Here is a 14,483-nt window from a genome sequence, read left to right as displayed (position 1 = left end):
AAAATTACTGCAAGAACCACACGGTCGTCGGGCGGTAACTCCATTTTGGTGCACGTTGGCTGTGCATAGACGCTTACGTGGCTTAGTAAAAGGGCCCCTTAATTTTCTTAATGATAATCCCTCCTTTTTGAGTGTAGACCATTGGGAAGCTTTAGGCGATAAGAAAGGAAACTTAATTTTAAGGTCATTCAGAGATGATTTATTTTGAGAAATAATCTGATTTAAAGACCAAATATTACATTTTTGACAAGTTTGCCAAGAAAGGCATCTTTTCTTAGTCATAATTTTAAGATTGTTTCAAATACTCATTATCAAATTAAGCCATATAGAATTATCAATTTGACAAGCTGTTGAAGAGGAAAGTAAGTTGATGACATAGTGCCCATCTTTTTGACGGTACTAGGAATTTTCATGGTTATCAACATAGTGGGATGGGAGAACATATATGTGCTTCAAATTCTAATCAAGAAGGAGAGAGATTATCTGAGAAAGCGTGTAGCCAAAAAGCACCATATTTAGCTAAGGTAGTTAAATGATAACAATAAAGGTCAGGAAAATTTAGTGCACCATTAAACTTGGATGCTTTCAATTTGTACGATGCAATTTGGGATTTTTTATTTTGCCAAATAAGTGCAGAAAATTTCTTATCAATCCATCTATATAGAGATAAGAAACATAGGGAAGGCAGCATAGATAGGATATAAGAAACCCTGGGCATGAGTCATTTTAATAGTGGAAATTCTGCCCCACCAAGTTAAATTCAAAGGTGACCATTTGGCTAGATCATTATTAATTATATCTTTGATTCTGATGACATTGAGATTAATAACCTGATCAGAATCTTTGTGGATAAGAATACCAAGGTATTTAAAAGTTTTATGAGCCCACATAAAATGCATGTGTTGAAAATCAGAGGGAGAAGAGAAATTATTTAATGGGATTATTTCTGATTTGTTCCAGTTTACTTTATAAACAGAAAACATGGAATAGGTGGAGACTAAATCAGTGAATGCTGGACTAGACACTTGTGAATTGGTAATAAAGAGTATAATATCATCTACATATACAGCTAATTTTATTTCACGTTTTAGTTGTAATGCCTTGGATATGAGGGGATTTTCGAATAGCAGAGAGGAGGGGTTCCAGAGCGAGATTGAATAGTAAAGGACAGAATGGGCAACCCTGATGAGTACTGCGATGCAGTTGTATGTCATTAGATAGGGTTTCATTAACCAGGACCCTGGAGATGGGATTCCAATATAATACTTGGATCCAGGAAATGAAAGATTGCCTAAAACCAGTGCCTTTTTCTAGCAAAAAAGGTGCCAGTACTCAAATGCCAGGCCATTCTTCAGGGGTGGGGTGATCACTGAGGGACCCATCCCACAATAGCCAGGCCCCCTGCAACCAGTCACAGAATCCATGACAAGGCAGAATTTGTGTGTAGAGCCTGAGGTCTTTCATTAAAACTTGGGGACCATGGGTCAATTTTAGCAGACAATGGAAAAGGTGCCGGTACTCAGTGCCCCCAAGTACCCCCTCAAAAAAAGCCCTGCCTAAAACCATACCATCTTAGAACCTGTAGTAAGAATGGCCATTCCAAGTGATCAAAAGCTTTTTCAGCATCAAGGGCAAAACTCACTACAGGTTCCAATATACCCTTAGCAATATGATTAATGGCATGAAACAACCACAAATTGTTACCAATGAATCTATGTTTCATAAAGCCCATTATGTTATTCAATGTCTGTCAGGATTTTAGCTAGAATTTTGTAATCTAGATTTAAAAGGGAGATAGGCCTATAATTTTGTACTTTACAGGGGTCCCTGCCTGGTTTGGGAATGATCACCATGGTAGCTTTGGTGAAGTGACATTGGCAATCTGGGTGAGTTTTGATAAAGTTGTAATATATGAGAAGTTGAGGGGCAAGAAAGGAATGAAATTTTTTGTAAAATTCTGCTGTTATTCCATCTGGACCTGGAGCTTTATTAGAGTCCAAAGAGGAGATAGCAGTGACTATTTCTTGAATGGTAATAGGAGAATCCATTTGTTTTTGAGTTATAGGAGGGAAAGTAGGATGATCAACAGAGTTTAGAAATTTGTTGATATCCTGAGGTGAACCAGAAGCTTGAAATACTGATAATTTCTCCCCTGAGGGATGCCTTATACACCTCCCATAGAGTAGTTGGCGAAACTTCAGAAGAGTCATTCCTATGAATAAAATCTTTACTGAAATTAATAATTTTATTTAGGGATTCTTCATCTCACAAAACAGCATTATTTAATCTCCATGAGGATTTAGGTGTTCTTTGTTCAGGGACCTGTAAACATAAATTAACATTAGTTATAATGTTTTGGAGCTTGAGCAGCATTTTCGGTTTAGAAGGTCTACAAGTAGAAGATCTGTCAAGAAAAATGTCAAGAGGTTGATTAAAGTCACCAGCAACAATCAGAAAGCCTGACTGGTGTTGTAGAATAGTTAATTATAGAGATCTGATGAAATCAGGAGAGTCAGACGTAGGGTCATATACATTGACAAAAGTATAATTAGTAGAATGAATGGTAGCACATGTCAAAGTCCATCTGATATATTCTTGGTGATAGCATTCAAGGATGAGTGGAAAAATATGGAAATTCCTCATTTCTTTAGCTCTACTAGACGTATGCAGTGCTGTACGCTGAACATGTAAGAGAAAGTCCCTGCTCAACAGAGCTTACAATCTAATCAGGACAGACAAACAGGATGAATAAGGGATAAGGACAAAGAGTAGCAAGGTTCCGTGCAGAATCCCAAAGAGTAGCAAGATACTGGAATCCCAAAGACTACTACCACTACTGCTTAGCATTTCTATAGTTCTACTAGATGTACACAGCACTGTACGCTGAACATGTAATAGACAGTCCCTGCTTGACAGAGCTTACAATCTAATTAGGACAGACAGGACAAATAAGGGAGTAAGAGAATTACTTAAGGTGGGAATGATAAAATAGACATGGGTACTGAGCAAGTGAATAGGAGGAATTAAAAGCAGCCTCAAAAAGGTGGGCTTTTAGCCTAGAGTTGAAGACAGTGCAGTTTAACATGTTGTAACAGGCAGCCCCATAATGCATTTGTGCAGTAGCCTCTTACTGTGCACTAACTCCACATTCAGGGCTAGATTCTATGGTGCCCAAAAAATCAGCGGTGAAAAGAGTACTGTTTAAAGTTAGGCAAGGTTTATAGAATAGCACTTACTCTCAGGAATCCTACCTACTATAGGGTGACTATTTGCATCTACTGAAATGTGCAAATGTATGTTCCTAAATTGGGTGCATATCCCTGTTATTCTATTCTATATGTGCATTCATTTTAGGAACGTCCCCATTCTGCCCATACTCCTCCCATTTCCATGCCCCCTTTTTCAGAATGCATGTAAATGTTAGGTGTGGAAATAGGCTGATAAAAGCGTAAATCTTGATTAAAAGTGGCCATATATTCAAGAAATAGGAAAAGTCCTTTTTGACTGCTGCAATAAAAATGGTCTTATTGTGCTGGAAAGTACTGCGTAAGGACATACTAAGGTCATTTCTTACCGCATTGTAGTAAAAGGACCCCTTGGTTTGGTGAGTACACAAATGGATTGGAATCCGTGCTTATGAGTGTGAAACCCTTAGCAGAACAATTGGATATTTCCCACAGTTTAAGAGAAATAATACTGAAGAAAGATGATGATCAGCAATGAAACAGATGAATCTATTCTTTATGCCAAAATGAACTGCTTTCTCACAGTAATCAACATGACTGACTAGTTACTTTTATGAAGACATATTTCAAAGGGCAAACATGTCAAGAACTTTGGCTTCCTTAGTTTCATGGTTGTATCATATGACTCAATCTGACCTTTTGAAAACAATGTAATGACCTTCAGCTGTTGTTGACAGAAAGAGATTCCAAGGATATTGGTGGTGTTGAGCCATGTGAAGCGTCACAAATTTTGTGCCGAGTTAGTTGTGATGTTGATAATGCTGCCACCTCCTTCATTTGGTAGGGAGGCTGATCCAGTTTTACTTTTATTCCATTGCTTGATAGGAATTTGTAGTCCTGCTTTTCTTAGGGAAATTTGAATTATAAGTCCCAGCATGCAATGGGGTAAAACAAGGGCTGGACCTGTCCTGACAAAATAGGCAACTTCTATCTCAATATCACACAAGGAACAGAGGAGGGAATCAGCCAGTTAGAATTCTCTCTTACAAAATAAGATTGTCAAGTGATCCAGACTTGCTTGACAGGGTTGATCCATAAAAATCCTGTGACCTGCTAGCTATAAATTGTTGAATAGTATAGTAAAGCTATGACCTTCCCAAATAACGAGAATCTGTACCTCTAAGCAAGAATCATAATGTGTTTTGTTTTTAAAATTCTTTTTAGAAAGATGTCAGGGTATCAGGCGAGTTTCCACCTGGAGAGGTCCAACCCACCAGTTCCCCCCTGAGACAAATCCCACCTAGGACAATTCCCCCCAGGAACATTTTCATTTAAGGGAAACAATTTCCACCAAGGACTTTTCCCCCCAGTCATTCTCCCCCCCCCCCCCCCCCCCCCCCGTACTTTTTTGTTTTTAACTGTGTTTGGAACAAGGAGGTTAGAGCAACATATGGATGTATACAGAGGCTGTATCATAATGGAATAACTTTTCATAGGTAGAGTAGTAATTTGTTATAAATTGTAATCAATGTGTCATTTTGAGGGGCTGAATTGGGGGGGGCATGTCCCTTTCCCCCACATGAACTGCCATTTTGTATTTATCTATTTATGTATTTACTTATTTATGACATTTAGATCCCAGATTAAACATTAATTAGATTGAAACCTAGTTTGAGGGTGAGGGGCAGTGCCCCTCCCCCCTCCCGCCCACAAACTGCATGTCTAGAAGGGGAAAGGGATGTGTAAAAGATAATGTTGTGTGGGAGGGCATGAGGGTGTACTAGCTCCTCAAACGATCTGGAAAAGGGAGGGAGGGAGGGAGATTAACAGGCTCATTTTCGAAAGAGAAGGACGTCCATCTTTCGACATAAATCGGAAGATGAACGTCCTTCTCCCAGTCCGTCGCAAGGATGTCCAAATTTCAAGGGGGCATGTCGGAGGCGTAGCGAAGGCGGGACTTGAGTGTGCCTAACACTTGGACGTCTTTGACCCATAATCGAAAAAAACAAGGACGTCCCTGATGAACACTTGGACGTTTTCACCGGGACACGTTTTTCTTACGAATAAGGCACAAAAAGGTGCCTGAAATGACCAGATGACTTCCTGTTACTCCCCCAGTGGTCACTAACCCCTCCTCCCACTCTCAAAAAACATCTTTAAAAATATGTCGTGCCAGCCTTTATGCCAGCGTCAGATGTCATACTCAGGTCCATGACAGCGCATGCAGGTCCCAGGAGCAGTTTTAGTGGGTACTGCAGTGCACTTCAGACAGGCGGACCCAGGCCCATACCCACCTACCTGTTACATTTGTGAAGGAAACAGCGAGCTCTCCAAAACCCACCACAAACCCACTGTACCCATATATAGGTGCCCCCCTTTACTCGTAAGGGCTATGGTAGTGGTGTACAGTTGTGGGTAGTGGGTTTTGAGGGGCTTAGCACACAAGGTAAGGGAGCTATGTTCCTGGGAGCATTTTATGAAGTCCACTGCAGTGCCCCCTAGGGTGTCCGGTTGGTGTCCTGGCATGTCAGGGGGACCAATGCACTACAAATGCTGGCTCCTCCCACGCCCAAATGGCTTGCATTTGGACATTTTTGATATGGATGTCTTTGGTTTCGAAAATCGCCAAAAGTCAGAAACGTCCATGTCTAGGGACATTCAAATCTAGGGACATCTAAATTTAAGGATTTGGACGTCTCTGATGGTATTTTCGAAATGAAAGATGGACATCCATCTTGTTTCGAAAATACGGGTTTCCCCGCTCCTGATTTCACCATTTTGCAAGGACATCCAAATCGCAACTTGGAAGTTTCTTTTGAAAATGCCCCTATTTGTCCTAGTGTGTTTTGTATTTTTTGGTTTATAGGTGGGAATTGTCCTCCCTGGTGTGGTGGAAATTGGTTCAGTGGGAATTGTCCTAAGTGGGTGGGAACTGTCCAGTGGGAACTGACCTAGAACCGATGTCAGATCTCCCAGTGTGTGTGTTTCAGGCTAATTTGTTTTGTCTGCCTTTGCAAAAAAATGTTCACAGGTTAGTACCCATGTTTACAGAATTTAACTATGGAATGCAGGAGAGATGCTACGCGGACCCTTTTAAATCATTATGCCCCTCATTGGGGCTGGGTGGAACAGAGTTGGGGGCACTGCTAGACCACTGTTTTACTAGACTATGGCACATTACAGTTGTATGGTCTTGCAACAATAATTTGTGTGACCCTGCTAGTGATTTCAATCCAGGCAAGTGGTGTTTTGTATATATGACAAAATAATAGCCATGATCTTCTGTGAATTATTTGTCCAAACACTGGGTGATACTTTTAGAGGAAAGTGGGTCCTGATGGGTGAGGGGAGAAAATTACCACAAGGCTCTCATTGCCTGACATGCAAAATGTATTCTTTCTTCCACTCTACTAAAAATAAAAATCAAGTCCACAGGCTGTGTGCTTTTTAATAAAAATTACCTTTGTTTGAAAAAAAAAAAAACATTCTCCAGCAATAAATGCACACACAGAAAGAGGGGGGAAAAAGCCCTACGTGGTTCAAGAAAAATTAAATAGTATAGACTAGTTTCCTTAATTCAAAATTCCATTTAAAATCCGCTTTAAACAAGCAGGTATTTCTTCTCAGTCTTCCTGTAATCAGGCTCATTTACCTCCTGATGTCTCCGTTATACCAGCTTCATTCCACTGATCTTTCTCCTCCTCTTCCCAGGCTGGGTACCCCAGACTCCCTGATCTCTCTTGCTGCTTGAAAGTTATTCTAACAGGATTCCGTTCCATAACACCTCACAGAGAGGATCTTCTACTAAGGTGCGCTCATGTTTTTGGCGCGTGCAAAAATCGTAGGGACGCTAAACATTAGAGTCGCCAATGCATTCCTATGAGCATCTCTAACATTTAGCGCACCCACAGTTTTAGCATGCGCTAAAAACGTGAGCGTGCCTTAGTAAAAGATGCCCAGAATGTCTGTGGTACTTAAGTACACTGTGGCTGTGACCTAGACTTACAGAAAAAAAATCCCCCAAATCACATTTTACTAATAGGGTTACTGTTGGAGATGGAACAACTCTCATATAAAGAGAAGTTTAAAAGGTTACGGCTCTTCAGCTTAGAGAAGAGACAGCTGAGGGATAACATGATAGAGGTTTAAGACTCAATTTTCCCTCTTTATTTCAGATGTATAAAAAAATACATGTTTTGTTAATTTCTTATCAGTCAGCTAAAGTCTGGAATCTATTACCAAATGGGGTTAGATTAGAAGCAAATTCTATAAGATTTGAAAAGAAACTGAAAGTCTATCTTTTCACTCGCTATCTAGGTAATTACATTTTGAGTATACTGTAATTTTGTAATTTCCCAGGTAAATCAACTGGTTGCTTTTATTGTAATCCGCATTGAACCGGTAGGTAATTGCCGAATATAAATGTAATTGTAATGTAACGTCTATTAAAAAAAGAGTGGAGAGGTACGGGTAGACATGAATCTACTACTATTTATCATTTCTGTAGCGCTACAAGGCATACACAGCGCTGTACACCAAACACAAAAAGACAGTCCCTGCTCAAAGAGCTTACAATCTAGATAAGACAGGGAAACAGAACAATTAAGGGTAAGGGAATAACAGGTGAGGCAGGGGCGTAGCCAGACACCCAATTTTGGGTGGGTCTGGGCCCAAGATGGGTGGGCAGAAGAACCTCGCCCCGTCCCACAGGTGATTTGGTCTCTCCTCTTGCCTGCATGCCATATGGTCTCTCAAACATCCCCCCCTCCCCCGCATACCTTTTAAATAGCAGATTTTCACCAGCAGCGAGCAGCAACTAATACACACTGCTTATGTTGGCCCCACACCCTTCCCTCTGATGCAGCTTCCTGTTTCCGCCTAGGCAGAAATACATCAGAGGGAAGGCTGTGGGGCTGGTGCGAGCAGTATGTATGTCACTGCTCACTGCAGGCGAAGATCTGCTACTTACAAGGTATGTAGGAGGGACACTTGTTGGGAGTTTTCGGCTGGTGGGGCTTGGGGATCCCTGCCAGCCACATCATAGGTATGCTGTTACTGGGTGGGCCTGAACCCAAAGTGGGTGGGCCTGGGCCCACCCAAGCCCACCCTTGGCTATGCCACTGAGGTGAGGTTAAGGACAGTGCAGGTGAGAAGTGGTTAGGAGTCAAAAGCAGTGGTAAAGAAGTTTGGACTTGAAACGGCCGAAGACGGGGCCAGACGCACAGGCTCGGGAAGTCTATTCCAGGCGTGGGGTGCAGCAAGACAAAAGGAACGGAGTCTAGAATTAGCAGTAGAGGAGAAGGGGACGGATAAGAGAGATTTATCTACAGAACGGAGTGCCCGAGGGGGGGCAAGGGGAGAGACGAGAGTGGAGAGGTACTGGGGAGCAGCAGAGTGGATACACTTAATAGGTCAATAAGAGAAGCTTGTTTGTTTAGTCTTTCAAAAAGTACAAGAATTAGGTGCCACGCAATGAAGTTACTAAGGGGCCCTTTTACAAAGGCGCGTTACGCTCTACACACGTGCAGCATGTGTAAAAATGAGACTACGGCCAGGCTACCACACCCACTGGTGGTAATTTCAGATGTGCTATGTGCCCATAATACCTGAATGATTGATTTATTTCCTCCCATGTGCGGCATTTCCAGCGGTAATCGGAAGTTGGCACGCGCTGACCAGTTACTGCACGTATAGGGCGTGAGTCCTTATCACTAGATCAATGGGTGGCATTAAGGACTCAGGCTGGTTTTAGGCACGCGCTGGTTTCAGTTTTAACACATGCCCTTTTCCTGTCCCATTAAATAAAAGCCCTTTTTTTGCATACACGGTAAAAACTGGCCCAGTGTGTGCCCAAAACCCTACCGCAGGCCACCTTTTACCACAGCTTAGTAAAAGGACCCCTAAGTAATACATTTCAAACAAATAGGATAAAATATTTCTTCACTCAATGTATAATTAAGTTCTGGAATGTGTTGCCAGAGAATGTGCTAAAAGCTGTTGGCACAGTAGGGTTTAAAAAAGGTTTGGACAACTTTCCAGAAGAAAAGTCCATAAACCATTGTTAAGATGGACTTGGGAAAAATCCACTGCTTATTCCTGGGATACGTAGCATAAATCTGTTTTACTCTTTTTGAATCCTGCCAGGTATTTGTCACCTAGCTTGGCCATTGTTGGAAGTAGGATACTGGGCTTGATGGACCGTCAGTCTGCCAATGATAATGCATTCATGATAAGGCTCCAGAGGGGAAAAAATAACAAACACTATCTCCCCTAAGACAAAAATAGTAAAAAATGATATTCATTTTTTCCATACTATGGGCTTCTGTCCCTCACACCACTATTTGGACTTCTCAGGTTGTTCAGCGGAATATACCCTCTAGGCCCTAAAATCCATCAACCTAAATCCTTCTGGAACTTTTAACTGATTTCCTTCAAACTTCTGCACACATTTGAAATTCAAGTTCTGGAACTTCCTTTGATCTGTATTCCTCTCAGACTCATCAATTTTACAACAGTTAAACAAAACAAATTTTAATCATCTTTGTTAGATCCAAGATTTAACCATCAGAAGTAGGTTTATAGTTCCTTTTTTAAAAGATCGAGCCTAAGTTCTAAACATATGCAGGTAATTAATTCCATAATGCATGGGTCAAAGGGACAATAAAGAATCAAAAGATTGGCCAAATAGTGCAGTTATCTAGAATAAAATGCTTTGCGTTAAAGCCATAATCTTAAATATCATACAATAAAAGTAAGGTAGCCAATGGGCCTATCTAGCGGTTAGGCCTTGTCAGCCTGTGAGAACCCCTCTCTCTACTACAAGGCCTAGCTGACCATGAAGAGATACAGCTCCCTGAACCCCACGGAGCAACACAACCTCTCATCCCAGCACTGGCTAAGAGCAACAACCCTTCTCTGTCTCAGCTGGCATTTTATAGGTCCCTCCAAAATGCAGGATTGCTACACCTACTTTTAGTGATGGATGCACAGGCCTATTCTCCAGTAGATCACCTTAGACACGTGCCAAATTAGGAACAGGGATGCCAAAAATTTTCTTATTGTAAAAAGAGAAGAACATTTTTATGCCCTGATACATTTACATATATTTTTCAACTTTGTTTTATGTCTTAATCTGTATTTAATAAAATAGGTAAGTTTTATTTTTATGTTATATCTCGTGCAGTTTATAAATACACAGAATATTGTGTAGAAAACAAACAACATAGAACCATCCAATCTAGTCATGTAATAAAGCAAATATCAATGTATTCTTTTAGAAATCTCCTTTCCAGAATGCTTAAGGGGAAAAAAACCCAAAATAACTGCAATTAAACAGCAAAATCATAAGAACATAGGAAGTGTAATGGGTGCACAGCAGAACTAGGATATTTAAACCCAATATCCAAAAAATGATATTCAAGTTCTGTTGTCAATTCAACAACAGCAGCACAAACTCCCTCCACTGCCAAACACACTGTGAAGTAACACAAAATCCTACTAAATAAAACCTTACCTTACCATCCCATCCCATATGATAGCACTAAGTCCCAGGATTCAAACAGCAACAGCCTTAGCTATTAAAAGGCTACACTGGGTCTTAGAACACCAGTGACTTCTACACAAACTACACTGTAGCACACAGTCTCCCCTCACACATAAAGAACAGCCAGACCTTCACCAATCACAAAATAAGAAACATGCAGACAAAAATTGAATTGGAAAGCCTGAGAAATAATTTTTGCAGGTCAACACTAAGTTACTAAGCTGTGTAGGCGCCTAAGTGCGTCAATTTTGAACTACTGCCCAGCTACCACGTGGCCCGGGCGGTAATTTCATTTTTTACGCGCATCCACTAAGCACTTTGGAAAATATATTTTATTTTCTGATGTGCGGCACAAACCGGGCGGTAATTGGCATTGTATGCGTGTAGACCATTACCGCCCAGTTAACACGTGAGACCTTACCGACAGGTCTATGTGTGCGGGTAAGGTCTCAGGCCCAAAATGGATGCACACCAGTTTTTATTTTGCTGCACGTCCATTTTCGGCCAAAAAAACAAGGCCTTTTTTGCAGGTGTGCTAAAAATTGGACCTGCGGGTGTCCAATACATGTATCTACACCAGAGCAGGTGTCACATTTTCCAAAAGCAGGAACTAGGATCGTGAGCCCTTGGGCCACTGCTGATGAGCAGCAGTGGCAGGCAAAACCACCCGACACCGGAGACTAGGCAGAACAGACTGGAACCCCGGACTGGAGTGGCAGCAGAGGCAAACAGGCTGGGGACAGGCAGAGACTTCACCTGCACTTGACTACTGTTCCTCAGGCGTTGAGCCCCTGAGTGCAGGTGGCTGGCAGGACTTACCAGACAGGGCCGGAACTGGACACTAGCAGGATATACACAGGGACTAGAACACACAGGGAGGCTAGGGAGAATACTAGACTAGGACTCGCAGACAGACAAGGGACAGAACTGAAAGCTGCAAGCAGCTACTGAAACAGGGAAAAAACACTGATAGATAAGAGAGAGAACTGAAAGCTGCCAGGCAGCCACTGAACAAGAAACACAGACAACCTAGAACTAGACAAAAACATACAACCAAGAAACAAGACAGGGAAACAAGCAATACAGTACAAGAAGCTACACAAAGACTAACTAGAATCAGGCAAGAATACAGACTATAAACTGGACTAGGCAGAAGTGCAGCAAGCACCAACAAACCAGGGCCTTAGGTGATGCAAAGGCAAAGCAGAGAGTTTCCAAATGGTTAATAAGCCCAGCAGCAGCTCAGATTCAGATGCAGCAATCATCAGGCAGCTACGGGTGCTGTGCAGGCTCAAACAAGACAAGCAAGTCTGGCAGGCCGGAAGATCCGGACTGGACTGGGCTGAAGTCTGGAATGGAAAACAGCACACAGACAATCCAATGCAGCCAGCAGGTCTGGCCACCAGAGGGCAAGAGGAACACAAACCAAAACACAGGCAGAAAGCATACTGAAACACAGAGAAGCTTAACACACACAGGTGCAGTATAGTAGAGTAATCAGAGCCATGCTGGAAGCAGCCAGCACACAGAGACAGAACTAACTCAGGAAAAACAGACAGAAGCCAGCTCAGAAGCTGACTGCCGGAAATAAGGTGAGCCTGAGAGGGGTCACAACCACAGATGTGACAGCAGGCCACTTTTTGGCGCACCTTAGTAAAAGGACCTCTACAGAAAGAGAATCAGAAGTGAATTTTCTTGGCGTTCCTAGGGTGGCTGACACCTGGGGCAGATCGCCGATGCGCCCCCCCCCCCCGGGTGCATCTTTACCTGCTGGGGGGGGGGGGGGGGGTGCCGCGCGTCTGTCGGCAATGCTCGTTCCCTGCTCCCTCTGCCCCGGAACGGGTTACTTCCTGTTCCGGGGCAGAGGGAGCAGGGAACGAGCATTGCCGACAGACGTGTGGCACCCCCCCAGCGGTGTGCACCCTGGACGGACCGCCCCCACCGCCCCCCCCTTGGTACGCCACTGTCCACATTCCCAAAGCTGACATACCATAGTTATGAAAATTCAAAAGAGAATGTTTTGTTTATACTTTGTTTTGTCTAGTAATTTTAATTTTCTAATCAGATTGGTCCTAATCTTTTTCTCTACTTTCTCTCATTAGTCTTTTCCATTTTCTTTTCACTGCTTGTCGCCTTTCCTTCCCTTACTCTAGGTTTCTTTAACAATGGTCTTTCCTAGGGTTACCATATGGCTCCAGAAAAACATTGATACAGTCCGGGTTGTGCTTCCATTGAAAGCAATGGAAGTAAAACCCAGACTGCCTCAATCTGTCCCCCATTTTCTGGAGCCATATGGTAACCCTAGTTTTCCTGTTAATTTTGTTTCTTTATTTCTCTAGTCTGCCCCCTCTATCCACTTTTAGTTAGATTTTACTCCTCGCTGATCTTCAATCCCCCTAATAGTTCAGTGGGCTGAGATCCCGGGGAACCAGATTCGATTCCTACTACAGTTCCTTGTATCCCTGGGCTAGTCACATAACCATCCATTGCCCCAGGTACAACATTTGGGTTGTGAACACACTAGGAACAGAGAAAGTATCTACATATATGTAAACCGCTTTGGTTATATCATAGAAATGCAGTATATTAAATCCATGACCCTGTACCTTTACTCTCTTCTCAGTTTCCACTTATCTAGTAACTTTCTATTTCCCACTCTGTTCCCCCCCCCTCTCTTAAGTCTCCCATTTTTACCCACTGTATTCACCACTGTTCGACCCTCGCCTATCTTCCTGTACTTCTCATCTTCTCCTCAACCCCACTTTCTTGCCTTTCATTCATTCCCTCCCCTACTTCCAGCTCATTTCTTCTGCTTTGTATCCCCTGCCCAGTCTTTCATACCCTTTTTCATCTCCTCCATTTCCACCCTATCTCGTCTTTTCAAAGACTTGTCCACTTCCTCTCTCTGTCTCTCACTTCTTCCACAGCCTCTTGTTCTGTTTTATTGTCCCAACCCTTCCTCAGTCCATCCAGGTCCTTCACACCACCTCTCTGCCTTTCTGTGTCTTTCTTTTCTCTCCAGAGCCCATATAACAACCCCTAGTCATATCCCTCACCCAATCGCTTAGTTCCCACTATTCTCCTAATCCCTAAGTCCCCATTCAAGCTCTTAGTTCTCGTTCTTCCTCTGTCTAATCCTCAAGTCCTCACTTTCTCACCATGTCCTCCTAGAGCACAGCATTAAACACCATGCTGGAGGAGCCATTTTAGCTTTTATCTGCCACCATTTAGTGTGTTTCTATGGGCAGAGGGAAATTTCTGCTCATGGAGACTACCCGGGTTACTCTCTTGTTTCCTAGGAAAATGCTTTTGAAATTGCAAAATGTTGAGGAAAGACTGCCTTGCTGCTGTCTGTGCTGGTGGTGTAAAATGTATGTGAGAGAAGCTTATATTGCCTGTGTTGTACACTATCTCCCAGATTCTATATATGGCACCAATTATTGAAGTTAATGGGCTCACATTAGAATTTGCATAGGCTGCACGCTATTTTATAAGGCAGCATGCCTAACTCCCATAGCGTGTATCTCAAAAGGGGAGTGGCCATGGGTGTGTCGAGGGCGTTCTAAAATGTTGCACATACAGGGGTCCTTTTACCAAGCTGTGGTAAAAAGGGCCCTGCACTAGCAGCAGGGGCCATTTTTGCTGTGCTCTAAGGCCCTTTTACTGCAGCAGGTAGAAAAGACTGAAAATAACCATAGGTAATTAGGTTTGAGGCAGTTCTGCTGCAGTTCAAGTGTTGGGTCCAGTGCTGACGT

Source organism: Microcaecilia unicolor, chromosome 8 (genome assembly GCF_901765095.1).
Source record: "Microcaecilia unicolor chromosome 8, aMicUni1.1, whole genome shotgun sequence".
Classification (NCBI taxonomy): domain Eukaryota; kingdom Metazoa; phylum Chordata; class Amphibia; order Gymnophiona; family Siphonopidae; genus Microcaecilia; species Microcaecilia unicolor.
The sequence above is the reverse complement of the archived record's forward strand: the minus strand, read 5'-3'. Positions refer to the sequence as shown.